The sequence below is a fragment of the Prionailurus bengalensis genome, chromosome C1, assembly GCF_016509475.1.
Source record: "Prionailurus bengalensis isolate Pbe53 chromosome C1, Fcat_Pben_1.1_paternal_pri, whole genome shotgun sequence".
Taxonomy (NCBI): domain Eukaryota; kingdom Metazoa; phylum Chordata; class Mammalia; order Carnivora; family Felidae; genus Prionailurus; species Prionailurus bengalensis.
Window position 1 is genome coordinate 38,652,097 of NC_057345.1, and position 13,777 is coordinate 38,665,873.

The 13,777-nt window shown below is 47.1% G+C and overlaps 1 protein-coding gene across 2 annotated transcripts in view; it reads right to left on the minus strand.

Moving 5' to 3' along the window:
* The window catches only part of AGBL4 (AGBL carboxypeptidase 4), a 1,479,620-nt gene that overhangs the window by 137,619 nt on the left and 1,328,224 nt on the right, over positions 1–13,777 (minus strand). The gene's annotated exons all lie outside the window — the stretch shown is intronic.

Genomic DNA, 13,777 nt, shown 5'->3' on the forward strand with positions numbered 1-13,777 from the left:
ACTCTGCACATTCCAGAAAAGACAGAGCTCTGTGGAAAAGGAATCCTAGAAATCTGTAAAGGCGTCCTTAAGAGTGTTTTTTTTGGGTCCCAAGATGTGCATGCATAGGGTCTCCACGACATCACGAGAAAGGGTCTCCACGGAATCATGAGAAAGTGATCAGGGAGAAGTGACCTGTGCAGCTCTCAGGGATCACTCAGGGATAAGAATCATTTGAGTTCCACCACCAAAGTGGTATTCTTCACTGATCATTCAGGGCATTCAGTAGAGAACTCAGAAGGGCCATGTCTTAATGGTGGGACTAAACTACTCCAGATTCATTCTAACAAAATGTTTAAATCACAAAAAGACCGAACTGAACAAAAGAAATTTAACTGCCTGCCATATAAAGTGCAACTCTCTTTAAGGGAAGACAACAAAATCCAGACATGCAACAATGTACAGTTCACAATGTCCAGCATGCAATAACAATCAACAGACATGCAAAGAAGTAGGAAAATATGGCCCCAAAGCAGAGCCCAAGCTCTTGCTGCTTTTACAGAAATCTCATTTGTATAATAAAGTTTAGCTATCATGCAAAGAGATTATAAGACAAAAGCAGTAGCCAAGAGTGACAAGAAGGAAGGGGCAGGGGGTTACTTAGTCACTGGCACCAGCAGGCCAGATTGACCCAGAACGGAACCATGATCTGAAGGAAATTCAGAAATAAACATTGTGAGAAGTTGGATTAAAGAATCCTATATGTATATTAGAAGATGACCTGGAGGGAGAGGGGAGGTAGAAATAATTAACAGGGTTTTTTTTTTGTTTTGTTTTTGAAATGCTAGGGACAGGTTATTTTGAATGTGGTTTATGATCCCAATAGTTGCACCAACGTCAGAGACTAAAATAAAAAAACATATGTATTAACTTTATTAAGCCTGGTTCTTTTTTAAAAAAAATTTTTTTTTCAACGTTTATTTATTTTTGGGACAGAGAGAGACAGAGCATGAACGGGGGAGGGGCAGAGAGAGAGGGAGACACAGAATCAGAAACAGGCTCCAGGCTCTGAGCCATCAGCCCAGAGCCCGACGCGGGGCTCGAACTCCCGGACCGCGAGATCGTGACCTGGCTGAAGTCAGACGCTTAACCGACTGCGCCACCCAGGAGCCCCAGCCTGGTTCTTAATAAAGTCCCAGGCTTGGGACTTGCCTGGTGCATTGGGGTGACCAGTATGGAGGTCATTTCTTTTCTAATCCTAGGCCTCTGAGAGGCAGCAACAAATACAGTGAAGCCAAAATACATTCTTTCCCCCCACCCCAACCCAAAAAATAACATTCTTGAGAACTCACTCTGTGCTCAGCTCTGTGTTTGGCACCTTTAGGAACAAACGGGAAGAGAAATTTATGGTTTATAAGAGGAGTTAGACACCTAAGTATTTCCTAGACTAAATATAGGCTCTTCCAGGAAGAAGCTGCACTTTCATGGTTATTTTTAACGTCATTCCCAGGACTCTGTGTGGAATAGGTACTCAGGAATTTGCTATTGAATTAAGGAATAAAAAACACTCATACAGATCATGGCTTATCTTATTTAATCTTTATCACACCTCCATGTGTGTCCATGTAGTGGACAGTATGAACCCCATTTCATAGTGAGGAACCAAGGCTCACAAAAGGAAGATCTGTGCCCAAGGTCATGTGGCTAGCAGTGGTGGAGTCGAGCCTCAGTTCCCAGCCTAGGACTCCTCTCATGACCCTGTCTCCTCCTGGATCGACCAACAGCAGTATCAGATGTCACATCTGCTGCACTTCCGTCTACAATGTACACAAGAGAGTTTGGTTTCGACCCTTTTTGCTGTGGTGGAAGTTGACCTACTGCCTTAGTGTTTACAATTGTTTTTTCACTTACAAAACAAAAAATGAAATGCCACCAAGACCTTTTAAAAAACACTAACACTGACCCCATCTATCCCAGCAGTCCAGAAATGATAAATAGCATTACCAAGGCCCTCAGTGAAGGCTATCTTTATGGATGTCTCCCCTGACCTGGTATCAACTCAATTGCATTCAGCATTTCTGCTGACCACAGAGAAATGCAAAATGGGCATTCTATTTGCACACTAATTTTACTGAGCCCCTGCGTCTTCATAAAATGATAACATGGGGCTAATAAAAATCAAGCATCTCGGGTGCTAATATAAGCAAATGTTGATGCAGGCAGGTAACAAATTGCTTTGTCATTTAGGAGGCCGTAAAAGAGCATTATAATCATCTTTAGGCAAAATGGATGGGTCGCCTTTGCTTAGCTTTTAGCTTTCATTTGCAAAATCAATTTAAGGTAATGTAGCAGTTCTGAGGTGGTGTGACATAGGACACCCCCCACCCCCCACTGTCACTGAATCCCCAGACTCATGCAAAGCCAATTAAACATACTCTTGAAGGAGGCAGCTGGGATGATGAAGGAAGTATGCTTGAACAAAGCCAGGGTGGAAAAGAAGCTGAACAATGAGAGCAAGAACAACCCATAAGGGGTGATAAGTCTGAAAGTTCATTGAGGGTGACATGCTCAAGGGTACAAGGGCACACTCAAGAGGAACCTGATAGCCATTCTGGCCTCTTCAGTTAACAGAGGGAGTTTGAAGTCAAATGTGCTTTGTGTATGCACAGGCATACACACTCATCCCTTTATCATTATATCCCTCTATCATCCACTATTTCTTTACTTATAAAGTTTTTATTGAACACCTATTAGGTGGCCAGGCACGAGGCATTATTATCTTCATTTTACAGAAAACCAAGGCCGAGAGACATTAAGTGACTCGTCTTAGTGCTCACGGCCCATGATTGGCAGAGTGAGGCCCCACTCAGGCAGTCTGACTTCACCTGTGTCCTTAACTTCCACGCCATTTTGCTTCTTGTGAAGGAGGACAATAATAGAAATCAGTTACAATAGCAACCAAGTAATATTTATTCAGTCCTTACTCTGTGCCAAGCACTTTACATGCATGACCTTATTTAATTTTCATAGCAACCCAATGAAACTATTCCTACCCCTATTTTATAGATTAGGACATCGAGATCTAGAAAGGTTAAACAACTTGTCTACACCTGTGTAAGTAGCACATGTAGGGCCTGGATGAAACCAAGGTCTTTATGAATCTCAAATTTACGCTCTTAACATCTCTTGGAGATTAAATAGAGTCCTTGGGGATGATTTTTAAATGCAGTCACAGGGACGCCTGGGCGGCTCAGTCAGTTGAGTGTCTGACTCTTGATTTTGGCTCAGGTCATGGTCCCAGGGTTGTGGGATTGAGCCCCATGTCAGGCTCCATGCTGAGCATGCAGCCTGCTTGGGATTCTCTTTCTCTTTCTCTCTCTCTCTCTGCCCTTCCCCCATCTCAAAAAAAAAAAATACATCCACAAATTCTTTGTCAGTCTCCTCCCTTCAAGAAGTAGAGATAAGCCCTCTTCCATTCAGTGTGGGCTGGACAGACAGGCAGATAGGCTTGCTCTAGCAGATAGAATACCATGGAGGGGGATGGCATGTCACCTTTGACATTAGGCTATAAAAAGACTGTGGCATTCGTCTTGAGTGCTCTCTCTCTCTCTCTGTCATCACTCACACTGAGGAATCCAGCTGCCATGACCTGACACTCAGGTAGCCCGTGGAGAGGCCTGTCTGGTGAGGGACTGAAGTACCCAGGAACAGAGGCCAGCCAAAACCACATGAGCGAGCAAGCTTGAAGAGGATCCTCTAGTCCCAGGTGACAACCAGCCCTGGCCACCAGCTTCCCCCAACCTTCTGAGAGACCCTGAGCCCGGGCTGCCCAGTAGAGCTGCTCTTATACTCCTGGCCCACAGAAACTGGGAGATTGTAAGTTGTTGTGGTAAGATCCTGAATTCTAGAGTAAGTTGTCAGGCAGCCATAGATAACTAATTAATCCCCCTAGAGATGGCCTAAGAAACTTTGTATCTTACCTATTGATGCCCAGCCTGAGTGAGACCAGGGCCATAACCTTGGTGTCAACATGGAGAGCCCTAACCGATCCAATCAGTTATCAGTGGATCTGTGGTTGGTGGAGGTGCTAGAAGATGCCAAGAGGCCCCAGAGAGCACTAGCTGGGCCCTCTGAGGACAAAAGTTCACATGGTCAGTTTGGTCTCTCTCTTTCTATCTTCCCTGACAGTAATTTTGACAATAACTTGTCATAGGGAGTGAGGTGTTCTGTGGAGGAGGAAGGGGTGGAGAGCTGGGAGGGGGATGTATAATGTTATAACAGGAGAAGGATTTTTTATTCCTCAGATCTACGCGTTTGTTATTTTCCTGGCTTCATGATCCCTGAAGGCCATCATAAAGTCAAGAAAATACCTTCCTACTGGTTTCCAAACCAAACTGGCTGTTGTGTTTCCTCTAACACTCCAGGGCCCAAACAGGTCCACACTACCACTAAAGCTGGAGAAAAAGAAATCCTGACACCAGTAACAGCACGGTTAGCTGGCATCTGCCTGAGGGCCTGCTCAGGGTTAGGATGGCCTGGTCACTGGTCTCCCTGTGCTGGCACCATCCTTGCTGGTCCGTCCTCCACCCAGCCACCCAAGCAGTCTTCCTGAAGCGCACATGGGAGCACACCATTCCCCAGCTTGCAAACTCATGAGCAACTCCTGGCTGTCCTCCGGGCGAGTACAGCCTCCTCTGTGTGGCTCCCCTCTGGTAGCTGTTGGTGCTCACCTGTCCATCCCTTCCCCAGGCCCCAGCTTCAGCCAACTCCTGGCAGCTCCACAAGCACGAATGTTCTCTCACACCTCCACATTTGGGTACACGCTTTTCTCTCTGGGGGAAAAAAGCCAGCCCCCATCTCATCTGTCTGGCTTACTCCTACTCAGCCTTCCAGACTCTGCTCGGATGTTCCTCCTCTGAGGAGGGAGAGAGGGAACTATCATGTATCCAGGACTTCTTCTAGGCCAACCCTGGTGTTAATGTTGTGCTATATCTGATTTCCTCAGAGCAATAATTTTGATTTTCCCCTATAAAATATGGCATATTGAGGGTAATGTGAGGATATCATTCTGCTGTTGATACTGACAATAAAGAGGGAACAGGAGCTGGGAATGATAGTGAGAACATGCTCAAGGTGCAGAATTTCTTGTACATAAATTTATGAGAAAAATGGCATTTAGGAGGCATCGATAGAGCTTTTTCAGAGGCACTGGAGAACCAGTGAATTCATCTGGGTAGAGCTGAGGCTTGATGAAGGGCAAAGACATCCATCCAGCCATGCCGACTGAGGGTGAAGCCAGCAGAAGGAGAGGTCTGGAGGAGGGAGCCTGAGAAAGACACTGGTCCCTGTATTTTTTCTGTCCCCTAAGGGGGTCCCAGACAGCTGGCTTCCCAAGCAGATGGACCAAGGCTTACATCCAGGCCCCACAGATTATGGCCCGTGAGTCCTCGGGTAAATTACTTACACATTCTGTGCCTCACTCAGTTCCCCATGAAATGAGAGTAGTAATCCCCAGCTCACAAGAAAAACCTAAGCAAGAGACTTTAAGTCCCTGCCCTATGGCATTGCCTATAATTGCAGGTCCCATTTATTGAGAGAAAAGCCACAGGAATAGGGTTTCTCAGTACTATGGATATTTTCAGCAGGGTAACTGTTTGCATGGGGCCCTGTGCTGTGCACTGTATGATGTATCCCTAGCCCCTGCCCACTAGATGCCAGGAGCACTCCACTCCCCTGTTGTGGCAATCAAAAATAGTTTCAGACATCCCCAAACGTCCAATGTCTCCTTGGAGGCAAAATAGCCCCTGGTGTGAATATTTTATAAGCTTCTATAAGAATACTCTACCTATTCAGACTGGCCTTGTCACTATCTTCCCAAGCAAACTTTTAATCTCTTAGATTTTCTTTCCCCCAACTCCTCCCCAAAGCCTTCCCAGATATCTCCAGACTGTAGTGCCCTTACCCTCCTGTCTCTGACTTCACAGAGTTCATCTGGATCCTCTCATCTGGCCATAAATCATTGGCTGCCTTTCATAGCAGGATCAAAAGTCACATCTCAGATGTGGTATATCAGGCAGAGGTATGCAATGGACCTTCAGGAACAGGGTGATGGCAGGAGGGCTCTCCCTGCCACCATCTGTCTTGTTCCTAGCACCCTCCAAGCACCTCCAGAAAACAGACCCAGAGCTGCCCACTCTGAATTCCTGCTGAGGTGGGGTCTCCTGGGAAACAGAAGGGAGGCTCTGAGACTGCCTCTAGGAGCTTTACTGGGAATTACTCTCAGGAACACTTGTGAGAGGTGGGAGTTATGCAGGATTGAGGCGATCTCTAAGGTGACTTTAATCAATCCCATGGGGAGCTCTGGGCCAGGAGGGCCCTGCGCGGTTGTTCCAGGAGGCAATGGGGCAGGCTCTGTCTCGCACTGACTGGATACTGGATGCAAGTTGTCTCCAGGGCAGGGCTGGGACCTCAGGCAAGGCAGTGTCCTTTGGCTGAGTGCAAGTTCCAGGGAGGAAATCAGCTGTGAGCTCTCAGCCCCCACCACTCCTGGAAAGGGAGGGAATTGGTCCTGAAGGGGAGCGGGCAGGGTGGTACCCACACTGTCTACTACACCAGCCTTCAGCTGAAGCAGCTGAAGAGAACAGGGCAGACCTTAGGCCAAAAAAAAAAAAAAAACAAAAAACCCAGGAAGGCTGAGGACAAAGGGCTGTTTAGTGCAATTCCATACACAAGTTCTAACACTGATCAAATGCCAAACTTGGGGCTGGACCCTGAGGACATGGAGAGGAACCAGATGCTGTCCCTGCCATCTGGGAGTTCAAAGACTAATGGAGAAGAAAAGCTCAAGCCTGGCTTTGCAGTTATAAACTTGAATCCTAGAGTCAAGCAGGTGGGTTAAACCCAAACCCTGCTGCAAATGGCACTGAGCTCTGAGATCATTCATTTCCTCATCTGCAAAATGAGGATAATGATATTGACAAGGGATCTTGTGAGAATTAACTGAGATAATGCATTGGGTTTATGCACATGACCTGATGCATAGTACATACTTAAAAAATGGTAACTTACAAATGCTTAAAGGTCACTTGGTCCAGCTACTTGATCTCAAAGATGCAGAAACTGAGGTCACTAGACTGTAAGCAACACTGGAGCCAAACTTTGTCTTTTTCACAATTTGTATTCCAACGGCCTCTCACACAGAAGGTGCTCAATAAATGCTGGTGGAATAGTTGTAGAGTACTTGTTGCCCTTTGGTTGAATGAGCTTATGAGGCTAGAACTGAGTGCTCAGGCTTTCCCCAACAGGTGCTCTGCCTTTCATCTCTCCCAGCCTCCAGAAATTCCTCCCCAGATTCGGATTGCAGCTTATTAGCAAATGCAAATTGAATTACGCTGTGCCCTTTTGCAACAAGGACAACAAAAACAGTTTCCCCAGGAAAAGAGGGCGAGAAGAGGTGAAAGCTGGGATGAAAGTCGAAGACAATACATTCTAATCAAACTTGATAAATATGTAAATTAGAGCAGCTAAACAGTTGGCTTTGACAAATGACTTGTCGGTAATGGATTTTTCCACAGCTAAGGCGAGAGTTCAGCCAGCCCGCTACTTTCCAGGCCGGCCGCATCGGGCTGATGGGGCTGATGGGGCTGATGACGCAGGCACCGGGATGCTAGGAGGTGGAGCAGAGAGCTAATGCTTCCTTTGATGCCATTTGTTGAGCACCTGCTGGCTGCTGGGCATAGTCTTCGAGGGGGAAAAAATCTCCTCGATGAAGAAGCCTAAGGAAAGCCAGGGAAGGTCCAGACTCACCAGACTCCAAAGCCTTGTGTCCTGAGGGGCCAAAGCAACCAGCTGTTGAAGAACATAAACTCAGTCCCTCCAGTGGTTCTATTGCCGCCTAGTGGTCTCACCAACTCAAAAGCTAGTGCCTTTCAGTTTTTTCTCCCCCCACAGGACCTGACACAGTGGTGGTGTTCAGAAAAGAGATTTCCTTAGCTTGCTACATAGCTCCAAACAGACCCCTTCAAATACCCACTCTCATGTCTGTTTTTCCATCTGCAAATTAGCTGCTGGATATTCCCAGATACGGAATAGAAGATAAAAAATTAGGTGTTGGATATTCCCAGATATGGAACACAAAGGGAAAAAAAAGCTGTTGGAGGCAGCTCAGCTGAAGGCCCAGATAGCATGCAGTAGAAAGGAGCCCTGGATTGCAGATTCTCTGAAAAATGCAAGACCATTGTCATTTCATTGTAAGCATGAAACGTGTGTGTGTGTGGAGGGGAGGAGGGTATTAGCAATAGATAGTCAGAATAATTGCTATGAAATTGATGATTCTAGCAGGTTTTTAAACAATAGGTGAGAGGTGGTTACAAAGGAACAGGTTTTGAGCAGTTTCTGTGTGCCAAGCACTTTTCATACATTATGATCCAGGTCTCACCAGACTTGGGAAAATGGTTTTGTTTTCCTCTTATCACAGATAAGAAATCTGAGGTTACGTGCATTGCCCAGGGCCACCCTTGCCAACAAGCAAGAGTCACAGGTGGAATTTGAATCTGGTCTTTCTATCTCCTGAGACCAGTCTTTCTTCTGACACCTCCAAAGGGAATAGTTCATTCTTGAGTTATACCAGATAAAAGACGTTGTTTTGTGTGTGCAGGCATGCAGGCCCATGCATAGATCTGCCTTGACTCAAACTCCTACAAATTCCTGAGTTTTTTGTACAAAGTTATCAGAACTGAGGTACAAACAGAAATTCAAGTTGAATGGTTTGCAGGCTTGGAAAGACACTATTAATACAATTTCCCCAAACAGAGAACCAATATTTATGAGTGCTCGAAGTGCTCCAGGAAAAGAGTTTCCTGGTAGGGCTGAGAGTAATGTGATCCACACCCAGGGCTGAAGATCCGTCTTGCCCAGCGCTGGAGGAATTCAGATTTGAAGAGTGTTCTTTCCTTCCTATTGAGATCTTCATTGACTTGTATAAAAATACCACTTTCAATCTCAAATCCCCACTGGCATCTTTATATAAGCACTGAAAATGCTACTGGGCTTTGGAGATTTCATTTAATGAAGGAAAAGTATTTCTATTAAAGAGTGTAATTTTTTTTCTCTCTCTCAACACAACATCTTCAGAGGAGCCAGGGAAGCTGGATTGTTCCGGGCTCTGAGAAAACGAACGAACCCACGCCTCACCCATGACGTGGTTACACAGACTATGAAATGGCAACAGCCAAGGAAGGCAAGGAAGGGTGGGTGATGAGGAAAAAGAAGAGTGATTATAATAGATAAACTCCCACATGCCCATGACTTTACAGTTTAGGAAGCACTCTGTCTCTCACTAGGGGGGAGAGTTGTCACCACTCAAACTCAGTCCCCCATCTGTATGGTCTGAACAGTGGCCCCCTGCCCCTCGTGGGCCCTGTAATCCCTTCTCAGGCACACGACCCCACTCTCCTGCTTCGGGTCCTGCAGTGGCTCCCTTTATGCTAGAAGCAAACCCAGCTACTCACTCCCATCCCCCACCTCTTACCCCTCCCTCACTGCTCATCATGCTTGCTTCCACACTGGGGTTCTTTCCAGTTTCTCTGTCTGGTCTAGGTGGGCGGGGTGGGGGGTCCCCACTGGGTTCTACGGGGCTGGCTCCTTATTGCTTAAGTCTCTTCCAATGAGGACAGTCACTCCGAGGCAGCAGGAACTTTGTCTTAAGTGCTATGGACCCAGGCCTAAAGTGGCACCTGGCAGACACACATGCTGACGGCCTATTGGTCGAGTCAGTAAGTACAGCTAACTGGCATTGAGTGATGTGTGTTGGGGAAGGGGAGGACCCCAGGAATAAGACTGAAGACGTGGTTGAGGTCAGCAAATTACCCAAGGTCATACAGCTGGTAATGGGTGATAACAGAACGGATCCCTGTAGGATGAATGTTAAAACCTGTGTTCATTCTGCCTCCCTGGAGCTCCTCCAGGCCCTCACAGAGGGGCCACCGGGTGCGAGGGGGTGAGGGGCACTTACGGCTGTGTGGTCTTGGGAAGCTGTGTGGTCTTGGGAAGGTCCATCTGTGTCTGGATGCCTTGGTCTCCTCATCCATAAAAGGGGAATGATTTTGAGTAGTCCTGAGGACTAAATGAGTTCAAATAAAGCACCAGTAGTAATAGTGCTTATCACAGGATAAGCCCTCGACTACACGTGTGCTATTCTTAGTCATTCAACAGATACTTCTTGGGCTGCCCGCCACCCCCTTGCCCTGTGGAGCCTTCTGCATCCCCAGGCAGTCAGGCGCCCTCTGCTCTTTTTCCTCCTCACCCCTTCCACCGTGACAGCAATTGCCCATCTCTATGATAGTAATTTGCTTCACTCTCAGGGCCTGCCTTTCCTCTCTGGACACTCGGAGCTTTTTGGGGGCAGAAGCCCTGTCCTGTTCATCTCTTCCTGGCACTCATTTCCTTTGCTGGAGACAGAGAAGGGCATTTTGACATGGTTGTTTTGATGCAAAAAGTTGCAAAATGGTCGCATCAAAATGTAAAATGCTTTTGAAAATTAGCAGGTATTGTGTGAAGCCACTCCCCAACACCCTGCCCCGCGCATGTCTGACCTGCACTCTCCTTCCCTCCTACCGGCTCCCTACTGCCCCTGCTCCCCTCATCGCCAGCCTGGACCTGGAGCCCACCCAAGCCTAATCTCTCCCCTCCCTGCCTCCCCTAAGCCCCCTCAGAAGTCTTACCAGGGAGGGGGAAGTTTGGGGGCCGAGGGGAGGTAGCCTGAAATGTCTCCTTGGCACATTATCTGGTAACATTTTTTAAAAAGGCTGAAGGTGTAATGGTTTGTGTCCTTGGCTGTGTCAAAATGTCCCCATATCAAAATGGCTGGTGTCAGAGGAACTACTTCAACATGGCTGAAACAAAAGGACTGTGTCAAAACGGTATGAACTCTGCAAAGGAGCCACCTGGCGTGTACCGGTCCTTGAGAATGGACTTAAAAACATACACCATTGTCAGTGGCTTAACAAAAAATCAGCTACACTTAACACCAACTCTCCTTGTGGTATTTCCTTTTTGATCCACTGAGGATGTTTCCACCACTATGAGGATCAGAGAAGTTAAGGATGCTGCCTGAATTCACACAGCAGGCCGCAGAACACAGATGCTTAGAACTGAGTATGGTCTAATTAACCTCCCCCAGTTTACAGGCAAGTCACCAAGAGAGAAAGTGACTTGGATTTTCACGTGTTGGACCTGGAACATGTGATCAGCTCTTGGATAACCTCTCTACCCTATGCACTGGATTCTGGATCGCACATCACTACTGGGTTCCAGGCACACTCTCAACAGAATGGAACAGCCGCTGACAAAGCTTAGCTAAAGCTCTAACTGCTAAAGTCCTAGGCATGCCACTTGAAAATTGGATTTGGGCAAGTTCTCAGTAAAAGAAGCTTTAGTGTCCAACCAGGCAGGTTGTCAATATCCCATTAGCCAGGCAGCCTACTGGAGCAGGAAGGCCTCTTGGTGGCCCCGGTACATATTGGGGAAGGAGGACTTCTGCTGTGTGGGGCACACTCACAGAGCTATTTGCATCTATATCCACAATTGGTATTTCTGTCATCTGCTGAAGAAATAAACCTCTGGTTACCTGAGTTAGGAAATGATCTATCCCTACTATCTTTTTTTTATGTTTATTTATTTCTGAGAGAGAGAGAGAGAGAGAGAGAGACGGAGAGAGAGAGAGAGAGAGAGAGAGAGAGAGAGAGAGAGAGAATGAGCAGGGTAGAGAGAGAGGGAGACAGAATCCCAATCATGCGGGTCTTGAACTCACTTGCCATGAGATCATGACCTGAGCCAGATCCAAGAGTCGGACAGATGCTTAACCAACTGGGCCACCCAGGTGCCCTATCCCCACTGTCTTAATGGCTTCATGGCTTAGACTGAATGGAGTCTAGCTTGAGTAAAATAAATTATAAAAACTTAATTTACAAGAACATATTTCCAGAGGGTGTGTTTACAGAGTGGTGTTATCCTTGGCTAAGGCTTCTAGGATAAACCTGGACCCTTGATAGAAATTCTGCCTCGGATTATCCCTGGGGCACATGGACTGGAGCCAGGCCAACCTGGGTTTTAAGCTGTGTGACTGAGGTAAGCTGCTGAACCGCGGTTCACTCAGAGGCTGAGGAGAGGGATGTAAATTATAGGGACCCACAAAGGTAGCCCCTGGTATTGCTGGTTTCAGAAGCCGCAGGCCCATCGTGGGCCAGACCGTTGCATCTAGGAAGGCGCCGGGGCCTGAAGGGTCAGGCACGTGTGGGCTGAGCTGAGAAGCAGTCTCACATAATGGTTGCAAGCAGGGGCTCAGGCACCAGAGCAGTGACCCCACTGCCATCTGGGTATGTGACCTTGGGCAAGCTACTTCACTCTGTGCCTCCCTCAGCCTTCTTGTCTGTAAAATGGGGGTCATAGTGGACTATCTCATAGTCGCACCCTGGAGAGTAAAAAGTTGGTCATTTGTAAAGCACTTAGTGCAGTATCTGGCACCCAGTGAATCTTATATCGATGTGCGCTTGCTGAATAAAGTAAGTACTGATTAATGATACCCATTCAGGTGCCCAGGTCTGCAGAGGGAGATGTTCATCTTGGGATCCTCCTCTGTGACAGGCACCTATGGATAATTATTTGATACTTCTCTCCAGATACATATGCAAGAAACACATTTTATACTCTGGTTCTCTTCCCTGACTGCATATTAAAACCACCTGGGAGCTTTTTAGAAATACTGCTGCCCAACTCTCCTGCTCCAGCCAAGGTTCTGGGGACAGAGCTCAGAGCAAATTATTCTTCTAATGTGCAGTCGCAAGCAAGAAGCACTGGTCCAGCGTGAGATCCAGCGTGGGCCAGGTCTGGATCTCTGTCTTACTACATCATCAGTCTCTCAGATGGCCTCGCAGCCCCTCAAGTCCTAAAATACTGTAATCCAGGAAATCTGGAGGACTCAGGAGGTGGCTTAGGATGGCCCTGATCAAACTGCATTAGTCATAACAACAAGGAGAAGGTATGGGAGTGAGTGGACAAGGAAATATGCATAGATCAAGCAGATAATTTCTCACAGACACCGTCCCTTCCTGGGAACAGGACAAGATTACTAAGATAATAGAGGTGTGTGTGGCTCCTCTGGAACTTCCAAAGCTAAGAGCAAACAGACTGGATTTATAGCAGAAACGGAGTCCACCTGCCTGAGAAGGAGGAAAGGCCTTTTTTCCAAGGACAAAGGAGGAAGATTAATACACTTGCAGTTGGGGGACATAGAGGGCCCCAGGTACATGCATGCCAGGATACTGAAGCAGGTTCCTGGACACTAGAAGAGAAAAAGGGAAATCATGGTAGCTGAGCATCTGGTCTATGCAGGCCCCAGGGGGCACACTGTGTATCTAATCTCATTCCTTCCTGGAACCTCCTGGAGAGCAGGTGTTCTGATCTCCATCCCATAGACCCACAGGTGGTGAGCAGCTGTGCCAGGATCCAATCCAGCTCGCTCTGATTCCAGAACCCCATGCTCTTTCCCCTATGGTTCGGTGCCTCACTTATCCAGAGTTCCCTGTTCACATAACCTCACACACCCAGAACACACAAAGAGCCAGAAAGAAGCATAAAAGAGTTGAGAATGACCCAAATCCAGACCCAGAGTCTCACATTAAAGGTACAGTCGAGTTTCAGGAGAGCTTATTTGGGACACTGGGGTGACAGGGAGAGAAATCTCACTTTCTGAAGCAAAGTGGGAGTTCTCTAAAACTAGTCTGTAAGCACAGAGTAATAC